Below are 12,234 nucleotides of genomic sequence, written 5' to 3' on the forward strand. Positions count from 1 at the left end.
CAGCCTGATACATAAAAATACTGAATTCTCTGTCCTTCCCTAATTTACATTCTTAAATCATATTTATGTTCTTGCCACGTTAGAGGTGCTATTTCTTTCAACCACATCTAAAACATTTACATTAATTAATGTTAATAATTTGCTATAGAAGCAATTGGACATAAAATTGCCATTGTATATGATAGTCAAACCTCCAAGTGACGACAGCTTCTCTGTGTGATGTACTTAAATACTTGCCCGTAGTATTTGAGGCCTTTGTGTTTCTTGAAAGATGCAAACATTTCCAATATCATTCTATACTTTATCCTAAATTCAGATACTTAAAACTTTAATTATGGAAGACTAATATAATTTAAACACTAGTATTTGTAATCTTTTATTATTCAATTGGTAACAAGTTTATTAACCCCCCGCCCACCCCACCCCCCAAAAAAATCTCGATGAACACTGATAGCATGAACATAAGGATGTTAATACCATAAGAGATTTGGTCAAGGATGTGCTGAAATTTCATATATATTGAAATGTTAAGTGGTGGATTACCAATAAATTACTAGGAAGTTTCACTGGATTGGTGTACCTTAAAGCTTTTTTGCAGTGGGGCGGGCAAATAGGAGGAAAGGAAGTGAATATCAGAAGTGTTGACTACTTTTTAAAAAGATTGGTTATAAAACATAGGAGATACTGTGACCTGTAATTCAACACTCTGTGAAGTCCTAGCCCTGGTGGAACTGCTTTTTCTTAAGAGCTCTAGATCAAGCATTAGAAGACCTGGATTTAATCACACTCTGCCACTAATCTGTTGTACTTGATGACCTTGATCAATTGGTATATGAACGTTTTCAGGGTTCCTTAAGCATGCTTCTAAAATGTCCATTAAAAAGGAATGAGTTGACTCTTACCACTGTGAGGTATGGTAATAGTTGACCTGGAAGCAAGTTAAAGTTAGGAGGAAGGATGAAATTTCTTAAAGAGTCAGGTTCTAGGTGATATTGAAATGTCTCCTTTCATTTTTCATGTTTTGGGGCGGGAGGGCAGAGAGGCAAATGTTTTTGCTTAAGAACACTTATCTTTTTGATATCCAGTATTCTCTAAATAGGATAATTATTCTAGATAATAAATAAAAGAACAAATTTGGGATTAAATTCTGGAGCTGCCATTTTTTTCCTATGCTCTCTAACAAAGATAATGTTGTTAAAGAGTTTGTTTCCACACCTGGCATATTTTTTAGTCAGCATTTTTTTTTAAAGGCAGCCTTTATGTTGCTACTGCTTTTTCCATATAGGGCCTATCAGATAAGCTGAACACAGTCCTGTTTTTTGCCTGGGCAAAGTCGTTTGTGGGTTGATTGAATTAGGTGCATTCACCATGATGATCGTGTCATAATAATTGTAACAAAGATTTATTGAACCCTTAACTTGGACCAGATGCTATCCTAAACACTTCTATGTTAATTATGTCATTTATGAGATAGGTGTTCTTACTGTCATTTTTAAAAATGAGGAAACTGAGGCTCTGAGAGGTTATATAACTTACCTTAAATCACACAGCTAGGAAATAGCAGAGCCAATATTAAAACTTATACTTAAAAAAATATATATATACACACACACATATATGTGTGTGTGTATATATATATATTTTAATTGTGGTAAAATACTGTGCTTTAATATACTTTTAAAGTATTTGCACTTGCAATTAAGCAGTGACTGCAGAGATGAAGCCAAGTTTTTGTCTGAAGACATTATATGATTACTTAATTTTTGTGTCTTGAATGGGAAGAAAGTGATATATTCCCCTCTTACTCAGCTTTTTGGAATATACTTTTCATTGTTGCAGTAATTATTCATTTAAAGCATTTGTACTATGTTTGCAGTAATGTTTCTCAAAGTGTGGTTCAGAGATCACTTATATCTGTATCATTCAGGATGGTAGTTGAATGCACAAATACACATCAGAACCCACTGACAGAATCACTAGAATTGGGTCCAGGGATTTTCATTTTTAAACAGTCCACTCAGGTGATTCGTATGCATACCAAATTTTATACGTCCATACACATGTAGTGCATATGGTATTAGGTTGAACCGTATGAAATTGCCATTTTTGTAGGCCTAGTGGTTTAATATCGGCATTTTCATGGAGTTTAACCTACCATGACATCAATTTTGAAAATATGTATTAGTTACACATTGTAGTGAGGGAGACTGGAAGCAAATACAACAAATTTATAAAGTGATTATCTCTGGATTATGAGATTATAGATAATTTAAAATATTTCTTCTTTACATGCCTAGGTTTTTCATGCCTTCTTTACATACTAGGTCTTAGATTTGACCTTTATAGTAAGGCAAAACAAGTTGCCTTACTGATAACAGTTCTAATAAAAATATTAATATAGCTAAACATTTGCACCCAACATCAGTTAGTCTTCTCCTTTGAAATGTAGGTCCATGAGGGCATTCAATTCTGTTTAAGATAAATTGTCCAAATTAAATATTCTGATCCAGGATGTAGCCTCCTTTAGTAGTCCTCCCTACCCCCAACCCCCGTTTTCTTAAGAAAAAGGAAACATGGGAAAGGTATTTTCATGGCTTATTTATCTGTACTCACAGCTTGGCCAGATAGTTTAACACTGTGGAAATCCTGGCAGTTCTTGACCATTAACCAGCCTCTGCTTGGCCTCTTCTACAAAATTTTTATTTTATTTTTCCTTAAGGTCATCGTATATTGCTAAGGCTCTCTCTGTGAGGAAGCTTGTCCCTGATGGCTTTAAAACATTACTATGCTGGAGAATATTTTTTCTGGGCCAAAGTGACTTTCACATTATTCTGACCTCATCCCTTAATGATGAATGAATGAACTAATTCTCACTACAGAAACGTGTTTTGTAGAAAACTAGTGTCTCTAGTTGTCCCATTGCTTTGTCAGCAATCATGTATTGAACTATATTTGTGCACATTCATGTTTATATTTATATATTACCATGTAGTAAAGGAAAGGGGCTTTGGAGTTAGGCTGATTTGTCGGAATGAATCAAATTTAGGTGACTGAGTTTTGGTTGTGTGAGGATAATACTAATTATCTGATAGGATTCTTTTGAAGTTTCAGACAGAATGTACATAAAACATCTAGCACAGTGATTGGCATATAGCAGATAACAAATGTTACTTCCTTTTCTAATGCTGAAATTTGAGACTGCAAAGATTAAGTGACTTGCCCAAGGTTACCTCTCGGCAAGCAAAGGGGCATGTAGCAAAAGTCAGATTCACTGACTACTATAATTCCTATCTTAATTCCTATCCTATCATAATTCCTGTATGTACACGTATACATACTTGTGGGTGCATACATACATGGAGAGTCTCCTACTGATTTAAGGTTTATTCTTCCCTTAGTTGATTAATGTCTCACTAATTCGTATTCTTTTCTATTCAGATATTGATGCTGATAATGGTAACAGATTGGTAGGGAAGCTCTTTACTTTATGTAAGTTCCTATTCTAATTAGACTAGTGCTGCTTTCAAGTGAAGGATGCTGTACTTAAGGTTGTGTCAGCAGTTTTATTCATGCCTGTTTGCACTTTTCCAGTAGACTGTAAACTGTTTCCCTAGTTACACGATAATAGACAGGCATTGGCAAATGCATTGTTTACTTTTTTAAAAAACATGGCATCTTCCCCCAGTCAAAATAAAATATACCAGTTTACTTGTTTTATACTAATGCATTATGTTGATCATACAAGTTTTCCTTTGGAGTAATTTATAAATGAATATGAAATTAATTTGGTTAATATGAAATTAACCCCTTTCTATTTGTTTTTCAGTAAAATTTCTATTCTTTAATATGGTCATTATTTTATTCTTCTATTTATAGATAAAAATACAGCAACAAAGATTATTTTCTTTTCCCAAGCTTGCTACCTTTTAGTATAAAAAAGAAGGAATATCTTCCTATATTTCTGTAACTGAGATTTGTTTACATTACCTGCAGTTATTTACCTCACAATACCATTTGCAGTAATGTTAGAGAATACGCATGCTGTAGATTTTATGGAGGATGTGTTATATGAGTTTGTAGTGGTTGTTATTATGTTCTTTTATGTTTTGAAATTTTAAGAATCAGAACTCAGTAGGATTTGACATTGCACCGTGTCTGGCTTTCATTAAATTTTTGAACTGTTACTCATAATAAAAATTATAATTACATATCCAAATTTGCATGTAGTAAGTGATTAATTTTGAAATCATGTTAACACACAATATTAGAATCAATTGATATATTTGATCAAATCTACAAAGCTTGAGGTGCACAATTATTTTAACTATTAGAAGAGGAAAAATGCTGCTTATTTAAACTATGGCATGCCATCAATTTCAGAGAAGCCGAGATGTGAAAAAAATGTGCCTTTCAGAATCTATGAAATATTTCAGGTGTGTATTCAGATTTTAGGGCTTTTTTTCGGTGAGGAGCAAATTTTGTGTTGCTAGTTGTTGAGGACCCTACTTAATTCTCTGTATATGTACAACTTCACCAATTCTTTTTGTTCATTTGTTCTTCCTTTAGTATTTATCGAGTGTCTTTCATGTGCAGAGCTGTGTCATGTTTCTGGCCACATAAGATTTCTTCCTCCTTGGAACTTCTATTACATATCCAGAGCATAACAGAAAACCAGGTTATTGATAATACAAAGTAGTACTTACTTGTATCTCCAGCTAGTTTTCAGGCTATCTTAGGGCAAGATTGTTGGTTTTTACGTGTCATGTATCTGCTTCATTTCCTGTCACATACTTAGTAATTCACTGTAATTTCTTGATTAAACTTCGTTTAAAATGGTAGGAAAGAGAAGTAGCACATACACCTCAAAAGAGTGTCTATATGATTATGTTTTGTTTTCTTTTTGTGGTATGCGGGCCTCTCACCGCCGCAGCCTCTCCCATCGCGGAGCACAGGCTCCGGACACGCAGGCTCAGTGGCCATGGCTCATGGGCCCAGCCGCTCCGCGGCACGTGGGATCCTCCCAGACCGGGGCACGAACCCATGTCCCCTGCATCGGCAGGCGGACTCCCAACCACTGCACCACCAGGGAAGCCCGATTATGTTTTAATAGTAGTTTGTATCTCTTAATCTCCTATTCCTACTACTATGTATAAAATAAATAAGCAACGATGATACATTGTATAGCATAAGGAAATGTAACCATTATTTTATAACAGCTTTAAATGGAGTATAATGTATAAAAATATTGAATCACTGTGATTCAATTATTATAACTATGTTAGTGTGATACTAACATTTTGCAGCCTCCAGTAAATTAATGGATGGAGACACCAAATATCAACAGCTGCTAACATCATGAAAGGAAGGACACCAGACGCTAGGTGACTCCTAATGAAATAACTCACCACGCTGTGACAGAGGGACCAAACCAAGCCTAATAAAGCCTCTGGATCCAGCTGCCAGTTTGAATGAGGAAATACAAAGGACAGATAAATGTGTTGAACTGTATCACGTGTATGCAATTAGTCAAATCCAGACTATGAAAAACAGATCAAACAGATAAATTTTAAGAAAGGTATGGAAAATAAATCTGTAGATTGACATAGACTTAAAAGAAATATCAACTGTTTTTTTTTAAATGGTTAAGATTGAAAAACAGTATCTAGGGAGACATACTTGAGTGAGAGAATCATAAACAAAAGGAAGTGATTTCTGCAAGAGTAACTTAGAGGAAAGGAGTTACTTAAAGGAAGGGAAGGGGCTATGATTGAGTCAGGGCACATGGAGGCACTTCTGGGATAGTTGGCAAACTTCTAAGTATTGAGCTGTGTGGTAGTTATAAGAATGTATATCCATCAATATAAAAAAATCTGATTAGAAAATGGGCAGAAGATCTGAATAGACATTTTTCCAAAGAAGACATACAGATGGCCAACAGACACATAAAAAATGCTCGACATCGTTAATCATCAGAAATGCAAATCAAAACCACAATGAAATATCAGCTCACATGTGTCAGAATGGCCATCATCAAAAGTCTATGAATAATGAAACGTTGGCAAGGACATATAGAAAAGGGAACCCTAGTACACTGTTGGTGGGAATGTAAACTGGTGCAGCCACTATGGAAATAGTATGGAGGTTCCTCAAAAAACTAAAAGTGGAACTACCATATGACCCAGCAATTCCACTCCTGGGTATATATCCGAAAAAAACAAAAACACTAATTCGAACAGGTACATGCACCCCAATGTTCATAGCAGCATTATTTACAACTGCCAAGATATGGAAGCAACCTAAGTGTCTATAAACAGATGAGTGGATAAAGAAGGTATATATACATATACATATATACAATGGAATATTACTCAGCCATAAAGAATGAAATTCTGCCATTTGCAACATCACAGATGGGCCTAGAGGGTATTATGCTTAGTGAAATAAGACATAGAAAGACAAACACTGTATGTTATCAATTATATGTGGAATCTAAAAAATAAAACGAATGAAAATAACAAAACAGAAACAGACTCACAGATGTAGAGAACACACTAGTGGTTACCAGGGGGAAAGAAAAGGGGAAAGATAGGTTGACTCCGTATCTTAGCTACGGTGAATAATGCTGCAGTGATTGTGGGAGTGCAGATATCTCTTCAGTATCCTGTTTCCATTTCCTTTGGATATATACCCAGAAGTGGGGTTGCTGGATCATATGGTACTTCTATTTCTAACCTTTTGAGGAACATCTATACTGTTTTCCATAGTGGCTATACAAGTTTGCATTCCCACCAGTAGTGTACAGTAGTTCTCTTTTCTCCACACACTCCCCATGAATATTTGGTATGTTTGGGTTTGGAAGATAGTTACTCTGACCTTGTAAGTAGTACCCAAATTGAGTTAAGGTTTGAATTAGATGTCTTTAATGACTGCTGATCTCCTTTCTTCTGTGTCATATTTAACTCATGATGAGGTAACCTATTTTAAATATATTTTTATAAATATTTATTTATTTATTTGATTGTGCTGGGTCTTAGTTGCGGCACATGGGCTCCTTAGTTGTGGCCTGGGAACTCTTAGTTGTGGCATGCACGTGGGATCTAGTTCCCTGACCAGGGATTGAAACTGGGCCCCCTGCATTGGGAGCGCAGAGTCTTAACCACTGCGCCCACCAGGAAAGTCCCGAGGTAACCTATTTTAAAGTGTTTTTAAAATTGGTAACAGAAGGTTGTTTAATAGCTAATAACATATTAAGTACTCACTATGTGTCAGACACATCTTTAAACATTTTACATGTATTATCTCTCTAATCCTCACAATAATCCTGTGATATAGAGGTACCATTTTAAATCTCCTTTTGCAGATGAGGTAACAGAGATTTAGAGGTGTTGAGTGATATATCCAAGTTTACATAGCTAGGTAATGGTAGAACTAGAATCTGTATTGTCATCTACTACTGAACATGGGCTCTTAACCACTGGGATTTATAACCTCAATTTTATGCAGCTGTTTCTCTATCAATTTGGCTTTGACCAAATGGATCCCCAACCCACTGTCCCTGACCCTGATTGGAAGAAAGGTGATGTTTAGGGGTCTGAGAAAGGAGAGTGGGCCCTATCTTAAGGGGCTTTTATATGATAGAGATAGTTGTAGTGGTGTCATGTTACTGTCACCTGTGCCCATTGTTTTCCTTGGTGCTTCAAGATTTTTATTATGCCATGTTGGAAGGCAGGTTGGTCTAATGGAACGTACATAAACCATGGCTCAGACATATCTGAGTTTCAAACATGTTACTAAATCTTACTAACTGTAAATCTTTGGGCAAGTGACCTTAATCCGAGGCTATTTCCTGTTTTGTAAAATGGAAGTAATGATCTCAGGGTTGTAGATTAAATGAATGTGCTGTACCTAGCATCGTGTTGGTCCCTAGTGGACACTCTGTAAATGTTTGTTGATTACATGAATGCATTGGAAGTATCTTTACTAATTTGAATATAAAAACAGGCTTCTTAACCTATAAGATTCCCTACTAATATTTTGGTTTCTATATCTGGAGGAATCGAATTGCTGCAGTAGAAAAACAAAGGCCTATTTTATGGCTTTCAATTAATTATTATTATTATTCTTTGACTTAACCTTCTACTTTTGTCTAGGGGAGAGGAATAACTTCAGAATGAAGGAATCCTATCCAGAAACTTGGAAGTTCTGAGAAATATTCCTTCAAACAAATCTGAAATCAGTAGTTTTGGAGAGCAGCAACCACCGTTATTGTCTTCCCAGTTATTTGAATGGCTGAGTTTAGTGGTAAAATCCTTAGGCCGTCCTCATTGTGATAAGGAATTCAAGTTGTGACCAACCCACAATGCTTCCTCTTAGTTTTAGATTGAGTGTACAACACAGCATTGTTTGTACTGAAATTGAGGGTGTTTGGAAGTTTGAGAGTGTTGTACAACTACTGCCTTGTTAGGTTTGTCCAGAAATACTGTTCTATAACCTGAAAAATTTTAAAAATTTCTTGTCTGAAAAATGACAGATCATTATATAAGGGATCTAGTTTACTGATTTAAACATTATGACAGTGTTGCTTTATTTCTACATAAATAGAAAAGGTCTTTGTAAGAAGATCATATTTCTTACTATTTAAAAAATAATAGCTCGTAGTCTTTACTAAAAAGAAAGAATAGTTTTGAGTGGATTATAATTGTTTCTTGGTATTAGAATTAGTATTTTACATGTTTTGTTATTTTCTTAGTGGTGGTGATGGGTTTTTTTTTTAATTTTATTTTTTTATTATTATTATTTTTTGTGGTACGCGGGCCTCTCACTGTTGTGGCCTCTCCCGTTGCGGAGCACAGGCTCCGGATGCGCAGGCTCAGCGGCCATGGCTTACGGGCCCAGCTGTTCCGCGGCATGTGGGATCTTCCCGGACCGGGGCACAAACCCGCGTCCCCTGCATCGGCAGGCAGACTCTCAACCACTGCACCACCAAGGAAGCCCGTGGTGATGGTTTTTACCTTTTTTTTTTTTTTTCTTTTTCAGTTACTGTAGACATTGGTGGGCACTGATGAAACTGGGCTAGAATGAAGTTTATTTTACCTGGTTTCTACTATAATTATATAACTTTCAGAAGTTTTTTTGTCCATATATCTTACAAAGGTCTAACTAGGGTAGATGTTTGTCTCATAATTTAAAAAAAATAGTATCTTTATAATGATGGCACTCTAGTTTTTGGATGCAGGGTTTATGTCTTTGGTCAGCATTGTATCCCCAGTGCCTGGCGCATGTTAGAGTTTAAATGTTTTCTCTATTTCAGTTCAAATACACATTTTCTGAAGGCACATTGTGTGCGGTGCAGTCACACACTATCTTCCCCCAATATGTCCACTCAACCTTCCTGCCAAGAATTTGAAGAGGAAGATGGAGTGATTGTTTCTGAGAGTCTACATGTGAATAGTGATTTTCTGGCATATTCATCTAAATGAGGTCATTGTTTTGTCTCAGAGAGCAAGAAAAGAAATCTAGGCAGGAGTTACCTGAGTTCTAATTGCACACATACTGACTGACACTTCCTAGGGATCCAGGCATGGGGGCGATCAAGCAATAGCAAATGAGAATAGGATTCCTAAATTTAAAAAGCAAATAATAAGACGACATTTTTCTCCACTTGTGGCTTACTGTAGTTGCCAAGCTAAAATTATGCTCACCAAGATAGGAACCCTATTTAAAAAACAGACTCACTGGTTTTCTATAGACAATACATTTTCTATATTACAGTGGTGTGCTTTTTTTGAAGTGCAAAACCTTGTAAAATGATAGTGATGCAGAGTAGAGGCCAGAGTTCCAGGATTTGTTCAAGTCAGTAGTTGCTCATTGTGATGGTGCTGAGTTATTTCTGAAATTTAGCAGATTCTGGCTTTCTTTGGTCCTGTGATCACTGGCTCTTTAGGTAGTGGCTTCAGATGTTGTTTCTTCTAGTATGGTTGCTTATGTGTCCCTATTGTATTCTTCATTCCAAATTCTGTCTGCTTGCTACAGAATGTTTCACAGTGAACCATGTGTTGCTGACTCTTCATCTATGGGTCCAGAGCAAAGAAGACCTAAGCCTTCTTCAGCATGTAACAGTCTTCAGCATGATGGGAGAGTCAAGGAAGGCAGAGAAGTTTTTGCATTGTCTTCAGTTAATTACACATTTTTAATTGAGGTGCTTTTATGTAAAGTGAAAGGTACAGATGAGTTTTGACCAACGTATGCACTTATGTAACCATAACCAACACCTCAATCAATATACAGAATATTTCTGTCACCCCCCCAAGTTTCCCTCATGCTCCATTCCATTCAGTCCACACTTAGGCAACTACTGTTCTGATTACTCTCACTGTAGATTAGTTCTGTTTATTTGCAAACATCATATAAACAGAATCACATAGTGTTGCTTTTTTGTGTCTGACTTCTTTCATTCAATGTACTGTTTTTGCCATCCATGTTGTTGCATGTATCAGAAGTGCATTCTTTTTTATTTCTGTGTACTATTCCATTGCATGAATACAATTCAATGTATCCATTCTTCTGTTGATGAATACTTGAGTTGTTTCCCGTTTTGGCTATTCTGAATAAAGCTGCTATAAACATTCTTGTACCAGCCTTTTTTATGGACATTTCTCTTGGGTAGGTACCTAGGAGTGTATATGCTAGCTCACAGCGTAAGTGTGTGTTTTTGTAAGAAACTGCCAAGTGGTTTTCTACAGCGGTGGTACCATTTTACAGTCCAGTAGCCAAATATGAGAGTTTCAATTGTTTCCTATTTTCAGCAACATATGGTGGTGTTTGGTCTCTTTTAATTTTAGTAATTCTTGTGGATGAGAAGTTCTTTTGCATTGTGGTTTTGATTTGCATTTCCTTGATGGCTGATGTTGTTGAGCACCTTTTCATGTGTTTATCAACCCTTTATATCTTCTTTTAGTCAACTGTTTGTCTTTCACCCATTTTTTTGACCTATTTAATGTTTGAATGGTGAACGACTGAATTACTACATGACTGAATTCTGTGATTATTTACCTTACTTACCCAGATTTCAGCTTTCATATCCAAACCTGACACCCCTCTTGCTCCAAGCCATGATGACAGCACCACTCTACCTAAAAGACTTCTAGGAAGGATCTGTTTGCTCAGTCATAAGGTTTTTTTCAGTAGACTTCAGTTCAGTAGACTTCTTCAACTACCACAAAGAAATAGAAATATCTGGTAACAAGATGGACACTTACATTTTTGTTTTAAAAATCTATAATCACTAAGCTTTTTTGTTTACAGTCTATAAGAAAAGTTATTGAATATAAAGACAAAGCAGGGTGTATTGAAGATGGATAGAGGTGAGACCAGATTGGGTATGTCTTAAGTACTGTGCTTAGGATTTTAGATTTATCCTACAGAATAGTAGTTTACAGAAGTTTTGCAGAGTCACTCGAGGGTTGCTAATTCTCTCTTCTCCCCTGCGCTCACAAGCTCTCTCTTCACCTTTTTAATATTTTGCTCTCATTTGAGCAAAGGGTTCAGCGTGTAAAAAGTTTAAAAGCTGCCACTGAGTTGTTGACATTTCCTGTTCTGGCAGCAGTATAGAGGGTAGATGAGAGGGGCAGGAGACAAAAGATAGGGAGATTACTAGGGATGTTATTCAAGTAGTCTGGGCAAGAGGCAGATGGCATGCGCTTATTAAACAGTACTAGAAAAGTGGGATTGGCTGTAGTGGACTTAGGAGGACTTAGTGATGATGTGAGTGGGTGACCGAAGTGTGGGGACAGGCAAGGGTAGTTTGTAACAAATGATAGGAACCAGAATGACATCCAGATTTCTCCTTTTCCCCCCTTATTTCAGAAAAGTTCCAAGTACAGTGCTAAGAACTTATTTTGCCCCAGAACCATTTGATAAGTTGCCAAAATGATGCACCATCACTCCCAAACACTTGGCGTATGCATTTCTTATAAACAAGGACATTCTTCTGCATAATCACAATATAACCATTAAAATCAGGACATTGGCACTGGTATATTAGATTGTCTATTCCTCAGACCCCATTTGAGTTTCACCAGTTGTTCAAATAATATCTCGTATAAGGACAAGATTCCATTCAAAATCATGGGTTGCATTTATTATCATGTATCCATGATCTTTTATTTTCATTCCTTTAACACTTTTGAAGATTACAGGCCAGTCATTTTGAACCAGGACCCTTAATTTGGGTTT

The sequence above is a fragment of the Hyperoodon ampullatus genome, assembly GCF_949752795.1.
Source record: "Hyperoodon ampullatus genome assembly, chromosome: 1".
NCBI lineage: Eukaryota > Metazoa > Chordata > Mammalia > Artiodactyla > Ziphiidae > Hyperoodon > Hyperoodon ampullatus.